The sequence below is a fragment of the Bos grunniens genome, chromosome 28 (assembly GCF_055505025.1).
Source record: "Bos grunniens cultivar Pamir isolate PY7600 chromosome 28, Bosgru_T2T1.0, whole genome shotgun sequence".
Classification (NCBI taxonomy): Eukaryota; Metazoa; Chordata; class Mammalia; order Artiodactyla; family Bovidae; genus Bos; species Bos grunniens.
The window spans coordinates 19,541,188-19,554,775 of record NC_141192.1 but is presented as its reverse complement, the minus strand read 5'-3'; the positions used below and the strand labels follow the sequence as shown (position 1 = coordinate 19,554,775).

Genomic DNA, 13,588 nt, shown 5'->3' with positions numbered 1-13,588 from the left:
GATTTTTCTGTGTATGACTGTGGTTACTTTACATCAATGGGTATTGTATGGCTAATCCAGCTCTATTATTTTATCACAGGATACTGTTTTCAAGCTCGTTCCACATTTCTGTGTGTGCACCTGGATTGTTGGGTGTTTCTGTTGAACGGGATTCCGTGGCTGGAATCCGTGTGACTTATCTATTCCCTTACAGATGGGTGCCAGGGCTGGCTCCGGCACCACTGTCCAGACCACAGTGCCCCCCAATGTGTCTGTCAGTGTCCACTCCCAAACTTCACTCCCAGCTCTAGAGATCGTTTTCTGTCAGCCCACATACATCTGCCTCGTGTTTTCAGATATCTGTATGGCATTTCCAGTTTCCTGGGTGTTCCAGAGTTTATCTAGCCTAGCATCTCTCTGTCCACGGACTTATCGCTTGTTTCCAATCTTGCACCGTCTCAAACGAGGAGTAACTCTATGCGGTTGTTAATCTGTCAGTTGTGTGGGCACATCTCTAGGCTAAATTCCTAGAAATGGAATTGCCGAGGCGAAGAGTCTGTGCATGTGTCATGTGGACAGATGCCATCAAAAAGTGTGAGCACATCCCTTTCCTATCCTGGTTAGAAAAACACAGCCTGTGAATGTTGGCACCAAGACTAGACCTCAGAAGGCTGGGCCTGGGCCAGTTATCTTGCCAAGGCACTTCACTGGTTCCCATGTGTCCCAAGCTTTAGGGAGTCTGGGATCTTCCCTGTAAGTTCGGGAAGGTCTTGGGCTCTTCTGGAATGTTTCTGGTACGCAAGACACCTCCCTGCCCACCGATCTGGTGAGGGGTCAGCCCAGGAGCTCTGTTCCTGGGGACCAGGGTCTCGTCGCCATACGAAGGCCTTGGGAAGACGCTGCTGGGCTGCTGTGGCTCCCTTGACCCCTGCCCTGTCCGTCCTCCCCTGCAGCATCTTCATAAATGGCTCTGTCAGAGTGAGACATCCTTGGGAGCCTGAGTGGTGTTGCTTGGATACAACTGGGCAACAGATCTGGGTTATTTAAGGGAGAGGGAGAGTGGGAGGGAAGGGGTGACAGCCTGTTTATTCAGGGATGGATGGTCTTCCTGCTGCAAGATTTGGCAGACCCCCTCGCGCCGCCCCCATCCCACCCTGCCTCTTTAGTTTCAGTGTCCAGGGCCTGGGATTCTGCAGTGAGACCCAGCAGAAGGCCACTGGGCACTTCTTACTGATAGCAGTGGGGGAGGGGGTTTTCTGTGCGTTTGGGAGGCACTATGCAAATAGGGGAGGGGGAGAAGGGAGGAGGTGAAGGCAGAGGGAGACACCTCGGAGGGGGTCTTCTTTTCTCCCTCTCTTTTTTAATATTTATTTTTTATTTACTTGGCTATGCTAGGTTTTAGTTGCAGCATATGAGATCTAGTTCCCTGACCAGGGATCAAACCTGAGCCCCCTGCCTTGGGAGCTCAGAGTCTTAACCACTGGACCATCAGGGAAGTCCTTGGAGGGGATCTTCTGATGATGCTAGCAGCCATAACTACTGTTATGTTACTGAGCTTCTTCTTGGACAGCAAATATGGGCTTTGAATTTGTTAGTTCACCTAATCTTAAGTGAAGTTGCTTAGTCATGTCTGACTCTTTGCGACCCCATGGACTGTAATCTACCAGAGGAACCTGGTGTGGGATTTTCCAGGCGAGAGTACTGGAGTGGGTGGCCATTTCCTTCTCCAACCTAATCTCAAAATCTTATCGAAGTGTGTGTGACTATCCTGATTTTATAAGATTTTTTTTTGGCCTCACCATGCAACATGCAGCATCTTAGTTCCCTATTGTTTAGCCGCTAAGTCATGGCTGACCCTTTGCAACCCCATGGACTGTAGTCCATCAGGCGCCTCTGTCCATGGGCTTTTCCAGGCTAGAATACTGGAGTGGGTTGTCATTTCCTTCTCTAGGGGATCTTCCTAATCAAGGGATCTAACCAGAGTCTCCTGTAGTGGATGTGTGGAGTCTCAAATATTGGACTGCCAGGGAAGTCCCAAACATTGGACTGCCAGGGAAGTCCCAATCCTCATTTTCTAGATATGGAAACAGAGGCTCAGAAAAGCTCAGAAACTTGCCTGGGTTCATATAGCTCAGAAGTGGCAGAACTGGAATTCAAACTCAAGTCTGTCTGATGCCAAAGTCAAAACAGATCTCTTTACATCACTGAGCTGGTGGGACATCCACTTCCACTCAGAGCTAACTTGATCCCCCAGTACCCCAGTTCCCACTCCACCCTGCAGGAAACACATCATTTTGAAATATCAGTTTACTGGTCTGCCTGCCCTACAGACCTGTGAGCACCTTTGGCAAAGTGGGGTCTTCTCCCTGAGCCCAGGTTCAGGCACATAGTAGGTACTCAACATTGCTGCTTGGAGCTCAGATGCTTGAGCAGCTCACCTGAGGCAAATCCTCTCTCTCTCCCTGATAGCCCTGCGGGGACCAGAAGACAGTGTCCTGCCACTGAGCCTTCTCTGCTCCCACTGAGCAGACCCAGAGCCTTCAGCATTTCCTGGGCTGGGCTCCAGATCTCTACTCCTGTGCTGTCTTGCTGGGAGTCAGCACCCATGTTCCCTGGGCAGGTGTGACCTGATCAGCAGGAGTCTACAGAGGTGTAGGGTAGGGTGGTGAAGGCTGCTACGTATCTGTCCCTGTGTGGCTTGGGAAGGAAAGAAGTTAACTCTTTCAGTGCCCCAACTTTTAGAGGTTACAGCTCCAACTGGGCTGGGCTGAACTGTGCGGGGAGGTGGAAGTAGGGAGCTGTGGCTTGGGAAATGGGGAGAGACAAGCCAGCTGAGCTGTGCAGAGGGACAGGTCAACACATGCGTGGGTCCTGGGCTTGTGCTGTAGTCAGCACTGTCCCCTCATCCTCCTCTGAACCCCAGTACAACCTTACACTTTGTGGAACATTATCACAGCCTGCCTTCAACCACGGTTATCCATCTAATAATGATGAGCATAAAAGCCGTTCTGTGCCAGGACAGTGCCAAGTACTTTGAAGTCATCATCCCATTTAGGTCCCTCAACCAACCACCAGCTCAGGTGAGTGAGGTGTGCATCTAACCTGAGGGTTAGAGACTCCCATCATTTCCAAAGTGGCCCACCAGTACACTTTTCTTTACTATTCTATTGTATTATTTTCTTCCTAGCTAAGTCACTTAGGAATGATCTTGCTTCTGTTGTTATTAATATTTGCTTCTTTATTGTATCCCCCGCCCCCACTCTACTAAAATGTCAGCCTCATGAAGGCAGGACCTTGTCTGCCTCATTCACTGCTCAAGGCCAAGGTTTTGGACTATAGAAGGGGCTCTGTAAATGTTTGTTGATTGACAGTGAATGAATGGGATATCTGTTGAATGGATGAACCAAGATTCCTTCTCTCATTTCCTTCTGATGGAGCACTCTCCTTGTAGTACTTGAGGAATGTTCTGGAGATAGAATCACCCTCCTTCCACTTGTCCTGGGCACTCTTTAGTCATGCTCTGAGTGGTGCTGGGGTAGGCCTCTAGGTTCTCTTGCCCTCGGGACCTCACTATTCTTTGAAGCATTTTCGAACTGCAGGTCACAGATAAAATCAGTTTTGTGCACTGCAATCAGTAAAAACAAAAAGAAATAGGATAGGATACATTAGAAAGTATCAGCGTGCATCACATGTAGTAAAGCTAAGCATTTTTTATATATTTATGTCTCTGTATAGCTGGTGGTCCCAAAGTAAAAAAAATATATATATATAGTACATAGATATGTGTATATATATTTGTATGTGTATATATATATATATGTATTGCTTGGAAAATCCCATGGACGGAGGAGCTTGGTAGGCTGCAGTCCATGGGGTCTCTGGGAGTCGGACACGACTGAGCGACTTCACTTTGACTTTTTACGTTCATGCATTGGAGAAGGAAATGGCAACCCACTCCAGTGCTCTTGCCTGGAAAATCCTATGGACGGAGGAGCCTGGTGGGCTGCAGTCCATGGGGTCTCTGGGAGTCGGACACGACTGAGCGACTTCACTTTGACTTTTCACGTTCATGCATTGGAGAAGGAAATGGCAACCCACTCCAGTGTTCTTGCCTGGAGAATCCCAGGGACGGGGGAGCCTGGTGGGCTGCCATCTATGGGGTCGCACAGAGTCGGACACGACTGAAGCGACTTAGCAGTAGCAGCAGCAGCATATATATGTCTAATTGATTTACAATATTGTGTTGGTTATAGGCCACGATAATCTTGTGTTAATACAGCAAAGTGATTCAGCTATATATATATTTTTTTTCAGATTCTATTCCACTATAGCTTATAAGATGTTGAATATAGTAGATCTTGTTGCTCATCTATTTTATGTATAGTAGTTTGAATTTGTTAAGCCCGTATGCTTAACGTGTCCCTCTCTCCCTCCCGCTTTGGTCACCATAAGTTTGTTTTCAATGTCTGTGAGTCTGTTTCTGTTTTGCATATGGATTTCACTTGTGTCATAGTTCAGATTCCATGTATAAGTGGTATTACACAGTATCTGTCTTTTTCTGACTTCACCTAGTGTAACATTCCATCCACATCGCTGCAAGTGGCAATTATTCATTCTGTTTTACGGCTGAGTAATACTCCATTGTATAAGTGTACATCTTCTTAAGCCAAATGTTTGTTTAAAAAAATTTTTTTTAGTTTATTTTATGACTGTGCTAGGTCTTTGTCGAGCTTCCCAGGTGGCTCAACAGTAAAGAATCTTCCTGCCCAAGCAAGAGATGCAGAAGATTCTGGTTCAGTCTCTTGGTCAGGAAGAGGGATTCCTCCAGAGGAGGAAATGGCAACCCACTGCAGGATTCTTGCCTGAAAAATTCCATGGACAGAGGAGCCTTGTGGGTTACAGTCTCCTGTTTCTGCTGCTGCTGCTAAGTCGTTTCAGTTGTGTCCGACTCTATTCGACCCCATAGACGGCAGCCCATCAGGCTCTACCGTCCCTGGGATTCTCCAGGCAAGAACACTGGAGCAGGTTGCCATTTCCTTCTCCAATGCATGAAAGTAAAAAGTGAAAGTGAAGTCGCTCAGTCGTGTCCGACTCTTAGCGACCCCATGGACTGCAGCCTACCAGGCTCCTCCGTCCATGGGATTTTCCAGGCAAGAGTACTGGAGTGGGGTGCCATTGCCTTCTCCGGGGTTACAGTCTACCGGGTTGCAAAAAGTCAGACATGACTGAGCGACTGAGCACACACATACGGGTCTTCATTGTTGTAGTGAGCTGGGGCTTCTCTACCCATGGTGCAAGGGCTTAGTTGTGCCACAACTTGTGGGATCTTCCTGTACCAGAGATTGAACCCATGTCCTCATATTGGCAGGCGGATTCTTAATCACTGGACCACAAGGGAAGTCCCTAAATGTTTGTTGATGGGCACTTGAGTTGGTTCCATGTCTTGGCTGTTGTAAACAGTGCTGCTGTGCACCTTGGGGTGTATGTACCTTTTCAAATTAGAGTTTTGATTTTTCTGGATTTATACCCTAAAATGTATTTTTTACGTTGAATCTCTGTCAAAAAAGTTTGAACCTAGTGTGTGAATTTGGGAGGTAGGAGATGCTATCCTTGGACCTAGACCCAAATGAAAGCCAACCAATGAAATTAATAATCCTGCTGATAATTATTAATATAATGTCAATTACTGGCCATGTATCCTGTGCCAAGCAGGAGTGCTCAGGCCCAAGCTTCTTGCATAGAGGTGATGGGGAAGGAGTCCGGAGCAAACTGAGATCCTGGAAACAAGGAAGGCTGCCTGGAGGAGGAAGAACCTGAACTCAGCCTCGAAGAACCCCTTGGCCCTGGCAGGTTTGGGACTGGGTCAGAGTGTGAGTTCAGGTGGCAATAACAATAATGGTAACAATAGCTTCAGTCAGTGAGCTCCGGCTGAGTGCCAGGCACTCCTTTAATCTTCCAGACATTTTCTGGAGGCATGAATAGCTCTTCATACCATCTTGCAAACAAGGAAAAGAAGACTTGGTGAAATATGGTGACTTTTAGGGTAGGGGTCTCATAGTGGTAAAACTGCCAAGGTTAGGTCCAGGGCAAGTCAGCCCTCCTCAGAGCCTGGGTCTTTCAGCCCTGATGGCAGAGGGAAGGGCCTGGACAACGGAGGGCTCCTGGATGCTGGTGGTGGGACACTGGGCCTGGAGGAGCAGCCAGGGCAAAGGGGAATGGTTCTGTGTTGGGGCTCAGAGACCACGTGGCTCTCAGGGAAGAATGCAGGTTCCAAGACACCTGTCCTGGAGGGCCCACGTGGGTCCCAGTCGTGGCAATAAGGGGGAGCAGAGCCAGGACAGCACCCTCCCTGACTTTGTTCATTCCCTGGGCCCAGTGTCCCCCAGCCTGTGGCAGGCTTGGCGTGCAGTGAGGAGCAGAAAGAGCAGTAGGGCCTGTTTCTCATCTTTTGTCAAGTCTCATCTCTGTTGATTTGAACCCAGCTCCTCTGCTTTCCAGCGAATTGTTTCTGCCTGTCAGGAAATAATTCTTGGCTTGAGTGTTCCCACAAGGGAACTGGATGTTTGCACAGCTTATGGTTCTTCGCAGGGACTGAATTTGGGACTTGCTTGCCTGGGCAGAGGGGCTGTGGATGGCCACTGGTGATTCTCTTGGAAGCGTGAGTAATGGGGTGGTTTACTATCCTTTGCAGTAGCAGCTTGCCTGGTTTCGGATGGTGGTGGGTGAGTCTGTGTGTGTGCTACACTTGCCCACATACACACGCATGCTCACTTGGACATCCACACTCATGCCCACTAGACATACCCACACAAACATGCACATTCTCATTCACATCTCTGTAAACATACATGAGCAACACAAGTCCGTATGTGTGGACAAGCACACGGTTGTTGCAGGGCCCCCACTTTAGATGATAAGGGGGTGTTCTGGGTGTTTGTGCATCTGGGGGTGGGTGGTGGCAGTGCTGATGGGGGTGCCGGGTGAGTAAGGGCGGGTCTTGAGCCATCCAGTTTCTGAGATCCTGTTCTGGGACCATTGATCCTTTATCTGGGAACTTTTGGGCTTCTGCTCTGAGTGTTCAGACCACTCCAGGGGCTTCTGTGGCAGTCTGCACTGAGAGTATTGGCTGAAGTGATTCTTCCCTTCTGCCTCGGGTTGGAGAGCAAAGGCAGAGTGGCTTCTTCTGGGTATACCTAGGGCTGCTGTGTCCTTTCCTTTTTCTCTTCTTCAACATTCAGTCCCTGTCCCCCTCCCAGGTGCCAGGGGTAGGGGGTGGGGAAGGAAGACAGCCTGCAGGCTCTCTTGTGGTTGGGGGGAACCCCTAGGATGCTGCTCTGAGCAGGGACTTGGCAGAAGCTTAGAGGCTGAGGGTGGCTTGCTGAGGCTGGACACTGTGGACTGGACACCATCTGTACTTGTCTCTGAGATAACCTTGAAACCCTCATCCCTTTACTTCTGGGGTCTATCAGCTGAGCCCGGAGGCTGTCCATAGGAGCCAGAAGGGCTGTGATTCTGGCTTTTCTGGAGACATCTCTGTCCTGGGCTTTTTGTTTGATTCAACAAGAACACCTACTGTGTGCATGGTGAACACAAAGGAATGAATGACCAATGTGCCGGGCACTGTGCTAGGGACCAAAAGACAGTTCAGACATGGACTTTTATCCTCCAGGAGCTCAGTCTCGAGAGGCAGCCAGCCACGGATCCCAGCACCTGAGGGAGGAGGAGGGATGCGTGTGCATGTGTGTATGTGTAAAGGTGTGCGCTTAAGCACAGCCTTAGTACACATGCGCACCCCTACCATGGTCCTTGACGCAAGGGCACATTATCCTGGAACTCAGCACGCTCTGCCTGATGCAAAGTCTGGAAAAGACTTAGATGCTGGGAAAGACTGAAGGCAGGAGAAGAAGTGGGCAACAGAGGATGAGATGGTTGGATGGCATCACCGACTCAATGGACATGGGTTTGAGCAAACTCCAGGAGATAGTGAAGGACAGGGAAGCCTGGCGCGCTGCAGTTCATGGGGTCATAAAGAGTCAGATATGACTTAGCCGCTGAACAACAGGAACAGCACCCTCAGTATGGCAGGGCAACAGAGGGGAATCTGCAGGGGCGGGGGGTGGGGGTTGTGAGGTTGTGCAGAAGAGTTAGGAAGGGAGCAGTGCCTAAGGATGGAGCCACAGTGTGCCACGCGCCACACCAGGGCATCACAGGCCCCAGCTCCCTGACTTGTCAACACTTTGAAGGAGGACAGGCTGTCCTCTGGCTGAGGGACTTGAAGACAGATTATGTCACAGACTATACAGGCAGTAAGGTATGTATCAGCCTGAGCCTTGCTCTACTGGTCTCTGAAGGTAGATCTGCTTCCCAAGGCCACTCCTGGGCTTCCTCTGCTCTTCTCCTCTTCACACATCTTGGACGGGACAGGAGGAAGCCCACACATTAAAAGAGGGGTAATAAAAGTAGTCATCTCATAGAATCACCCAGTGAAGTACTTGAGACCTAGGTGCTGGAGGCCTGGTAAGAGCACCATAAACAACAGCCATTCCTCCTTTCTTTGTTCCTGGGCTCACAGGGGCTGCAGGGCCTGCATGTCCCTCCCCTAGCCCAGTGCCTTCTGGCCTGACTTTGGAGAGAGGGCAGGTCTGCACTGCCTTCATCACCGGGCAAACTTGGACTTCACTGACTCCCGCTCCATCCCTGCTTGTGGGCGAGGCAGGCAGCGACAGGTGAGGAAGACGCAGGTCCCCAGTGCAGGGCAGAGAGAAGGGGCAAGTGACTCACTAACCACAACCAATTTCGTCTCCCTCAGAAAAACAGTGGTGAGAGTGAACGCACCAGCGTTCACTTGGAGGCGCGCACCCGCCGAGGGCTGGCAGGGACTGCTGGGCGTTCCGGGGGCCAGGCTGGACTGCTTCCCCCGTCAGGGGAGCCGGGGACAGGCCCTCCTGGGGGTTAGGATTGTGCCTGTCACTGCAGGCAGCCATGGGTGGGGACAAAGGGACCTCTCCCCTTCCGAAGTGTCTGCCGGGTTCTTCCCTCTTTGTCTCCGGGTACTGAGGCTGTCCAAGGTTTGGGAGAAGCCCACCACTGAGCGGACAGTCTGCTCTTAAAGGGCTCAACCGTTGACTCCTGTGGTGGCGAGGTCCAGGGAGAGCAGTCGCCTAGCCCAGGTTGCACAGCAAGGGAGGATTCTTCCGGCGCCCGCCGAGGCTTGGCTTGGCTTTAAAAAGCAGAGAGCGGCGAGGGCCCGCCGATCTCCCGGGGAGCTGGAGTCTGGGCGGCGGTGTGGCGCCAAGAGCTTTTGCTTCTTTCTCCTGCCAGGGAGGCTGGATGTAGGGTTTGGGCTTCTTCCAGAAAGAGCCGAACTCATGACAAGGGAAGCGGAACTGGTTTCCCAGGCGGTCTCCCCCGCCCCAAACTTTTCCTCCTAGGCGGAGGGTGGGCTGGGGGAGGGAGGAAGAGGGGCCGAGAAAGGTGGGGCCAACCGTTCCCTCTCCCCCAGGCAACAGCTGCTCTGGAATGCCAATCCGGACGCTGCTTGGTGAGTGTGTCTTTAAATCCGAGACCCCCGCCCCCCTCGGCGGCTGGGGCCCGGGCTCTGGCTGGCTGGACTACGGCGGGCGCGGTGATTGGCGGCCCCGCCCGGTCCGCCCTCGGCGTGGGGGTCGCGGGGCACCGGGAGCCGAGCGGCGCGCTCCTGCTGGGGTGTGCGGCTCTCTACTCAGGCGAGCGCGGCCTCCTGCGCTTGTGCCCTCGCCTCGTCGCGCCCGGCCTGCCAGCCTCCGGAGCCGCCTCTGCCCACGGATGGGCTGGGGAAGTTGGGAGGAGCGAGCCGGAGCCAGTACCCGGCGCGACCCGCCGCTGCCTAACTCGGCGCCCGCAGCTCGGGCGCCGCGCGTCTGCCGCAGGAGCGCGGATGCCCCCCGGAGCCACGGGCTGGCAGGTACCGACGCGTCAGGACCCGGGGCGGGCGAGCGAGGGCTGATGAGGGACTCTTCTCGGCACTCCCGGGCCGGGGCTGCTCCGACCATCCACTCCCCATCCCCTAGATCACAAGCCTCCCTGGGCTCTGTGGAGAGGAGAGATCCTGGCCCCCCCAACGAAACCCGCACGGGATCGGTGCCTGGGAGAGAAGCGGAACCACACATTAAACAGGAGTAACTGAGTCGTTCTATCTGTCCGATTCTGGGCTACGCACTTTCTCCAGGAGCTTTCTCTCCGACTAGGGTAGGTGTGGGATGACGACACCTCCACCCTTGATGGCTGGTCCTCGGGCGAGACCTGAGAGCTGGGCTTCCCGTGCAGCTGCGGCGAGGCAAGCAGCCTCGTGTTCCACACCTGAGGTCCCTGGGTTCCTCTTTAGGCACTTGAGGTCCATGGAACTGGGAAGAGTCCAGAGATCCCAGTGGGTGCAAGCTTTGATGTTGGGCCCCATCTGGTTCTTTCCTTCTGTAGGCCTGGGTCTCCCAGGGGAACCCTTTTTTCATCTTCAGAGGTTTTTCTTGAAGGGGCAGGCGGCCTGTCAGAAAGCAGAGTGCAGTGTCAGGGAGACTGCTGCCCTGGCCTCTTAAAAGCATCCAGGACCTCTTAGGGAGTCAGAAATGGAAGAAAAGCTCCCCTGACTTCAGGAAGCTTCCAGCTTCTCGCTCTCTCCACCAGAGTTCCAAGCAACAACTCCTTGGCTTCCTGAAGAGCAGCCTGGACCCAGTGACAGCATCTCTTAAACGCCAGGCGCTGGGCTCTGCCAAGGAGGATGGGAGTGGTGGAAGGAGTTGGAGGGTTCTTCCCTTAGGTGGCTTAGCCCCACTGTGCAGCCAGGTGGGGGCGGTGATAGGGGTGGGACACAAGGCATAAACACAGAGAAATATCGTTACTATAGGGTTTCCATACCAGTCCTGGACTAATAGTAACTGGAAATACCAAGAGAATACACATGATTAATTGCTGAATGAGGGACACAGGCTGTAATTGCCAGGGAAGCTGGGATGCAATTCTCATGCAGCCATGCAAATATGTTTGAGATATTCTTGTTCTGCCTCCGTACCCCTCCTTTCTGATTACCCTGCTGCTTAGGACCTCTCACCACCTCCAGGGACAGGGAGCAGCAGAAGTGTGCCCCAGCCCCACTCCCAGTTTTTTTTTTTTTTTTCCTGCTGACTGAAGCTATTCTGGACTTCAGGAGAATTACGTTTGGTTTCTGGGGTCAGGTTGACCATAGGACCTTCCTAGCTTCCCTGGGGCTTCTGAGGTTTGGGGTCTAGATCCAGCCTTACAGGAGGAAGTCCTCACTTCCTTTCTGAAGAGTCTCTGTCTGTGGCGGCTGGAGATGAGCTTGGCAGGCTGGAGCCAGACACTGTTTCCTGTGAGCGCAGATGGACAGTCTTCCTCTCCTTGGCCATTGGGGTTGGAATTGGGGTGTTGGAAGTGGACAGGCCCGGCAGAACTGGCTTGAGGTTAGTGGTACCTGGGGCATCTCTGACCTCACCTCTGAGGTTCTGCTGTGCCTTAGGCTCTGCTCCCTCCCCCATCATCCCTGGCAAGATGTCCTGGAACACTTTGTAGAGGTGGCAGTGAACTCACGCCTGTGGCCTTGGACACTGTTCTGGGAGTGGGAGTTGCTGAGCTTACTCTTTAGCCCTTGGCCGGCACTGTGAGTACTTGGGTGAACACATACCCACCTGCTTCCAAACAGGTGGCGCCCACAGGGTCACCCAGGAACAGGTGGGGAATGCGGGTGTGGGCAGAGATGTGTGCCAACGTGCTCAGGTTTATGGCTGCGTGGGCTTGGCCGGTGAGGAACTGGATACAGTGGACATGAGAGCAGACCCAGGAAGACAGTGGAGGTGGGCAAGCAACTCAGGGCACAGACATGTGCAGGGGCAGACGGTGTGAACACACAAGTGGGGACAATGAATGGGCTGCAGGTACTGTACAGACAGATCTGTGCCATCGTGGAGACTTGGCTGGCAGAAGTGGACAGATGTATTGGTGGGCCCAGACGAGCACAGACAGGGATGTCAGCTGATATTCACTGTCGAGAGACAGGGAGCCACATGGATGTGACTTGAATCCCTGGGCAGACATGGAGTTGGCTGTGAGCACCTGAAATACAGACACTTAGACCTGCTGAGTCACCGGGCAGCAGACGGCAGAACACAATCAGAGGTGGTACCGAGAGCTGTGGTGCTGGAGAAGACTCTTGAGAGTCTCTTGGACAGCAAGGAGATCAAACCAGCTAATCCTAAAGGAAATCAACTGATACTGAAGCTGAAACTCCACTACTTTGGCCACCTGATATGAAGAGCTGACTCATTGGAAAAGACCCTGATGCTGGGAAAGATTGAGGACAGGGGGAGAAGGGAGTGACAGAGGATGAGATGGTTAATGGCATCATTGACTCAATGGACATGAGTTAGAGCAAACTCCAGGAGATAGTGAAGGACAGGGAAGCCTGGCGTGCTGCAGTCCATGGGGTCGCAACGAGTTGAACAGAACTTAGTGACCAAATAGCAGCAACCAAGATGTAGTCCAAGGCAGGCGTTGTTGAGTTTTTCCTGTGACTCTGTGGCAGCGGTGCCTGAAAGTTGACTTGTTTGGGATAGTGGCTGTGCAGGTGCTGAGTGGTGTGGCTTCATTTCTAGACTCCTGCTTTGGGGTTTGGAGACCCCAAAGAGCTCAGGAGCCTCTGTTTAAACCTGAGAATTCTTTGACCTCCCTATTCTCTAAGGGCTGGGCGCATGCCTTAAGCACCGGCAGAGGCTCCTTGAACTTTGAGGTTCATCTCCTCTAGGTTTGTACAACTTCCTGAAGTGAGACTGTAGGGCCAGGGTAGGGGAGGAACCTGCTGGGGACTCCCCTTCTTAGCCCAAACCTGAGGGTTTCTTGCAGGGAAGGGACAGTCCGGGGGTGGGAGCGGGGGGAGGGGAGAGAAAGAGTAGACTTGCAGTTGGATCTTTGGTGAGACCTTTGCTCTCTAGTGTGGACTGCCCCTCCCCCAAACCTTGGACTTGGACAGGGAAGGGCCCCGCCCCACCATTTGGCTCTGGCCCAACCTGGAGATGGGCAATAAAGTTGACACTAACTCACTGTGTTACCTGGGCAAGCTACTCAATGTCTTAACTCATCTTTAAAGTGCAACCCCTCATCTTTAAATGGGGCCAGTAATCCTTCACCCTTGGGATGTGGCGAGGGTTTAATGTGAATGGAAAGTGTGTGGACCAGGGTCTGGCACAAAGTAAGCCCTGTTGGTGGAACTTTGGTGACGGGACTTGCTCTGTGGCCAGGACCCCCCAGAGCTGGTCAGCAGCCAGGTGGCCAAGCCCTGGGAAGGTGAGCAGCCCAGCACCTCTGATTTGAAAGCTCGAGGGCTTTGTTCTCACCTCTCACCCCGCAGTTGCTCCTTAGCCCCTGTGGGACCTCTCCATGCTTGCAGGAGGCTGTATGAAGCTTGGGCCTGGCCTGCTGGCCTCTGGGAGGGGAGCCAGTGGTTTCCTAAGAATAGCCCCAAATTATGGCTCTGCCTCCCAGCGGACAGCTGTGTACCTCCCCAGTCTGGGCCAAGGGGCTGGCAGATGGGCCTTTTGTGTTTCTTGTAACTGGCACTCAGCAC

General features: G+C 52.6%; 1 protein-coding gene across 12 annotated transcripts in view; it reads left to right on the top strand.

Annotated features, from left to right (window-relative positions):
* Positions 1-9,231: 9,231 nt before the first annotated feature.
* PALD1 (phosphatase domain containing paladin 1) overlaps positions 9,232-13,588 on the top strand; it is an 84,613-nt gene continuing 80,256 nt past the window's right edge. For 2 of the 12 annotated variants that reach the window (XM_086381548.1, XM_086381549.1), the window contains exons 1-2: positions 9,379-9,520; positions 10,029-10,206. The gene's annotated coding sequence lies outside the window, so the exon portion shown is untranslated. Of the gene's footprint in view, positions 9,923-10,028; positions 10,207-13,588 lie in introns of all 12 variants that reach the window. The other 10 variants (XM_086381555.1, XM_086381545.1, XM_086381547.1 and 7 more) reach the window with 9 other exon arrangements.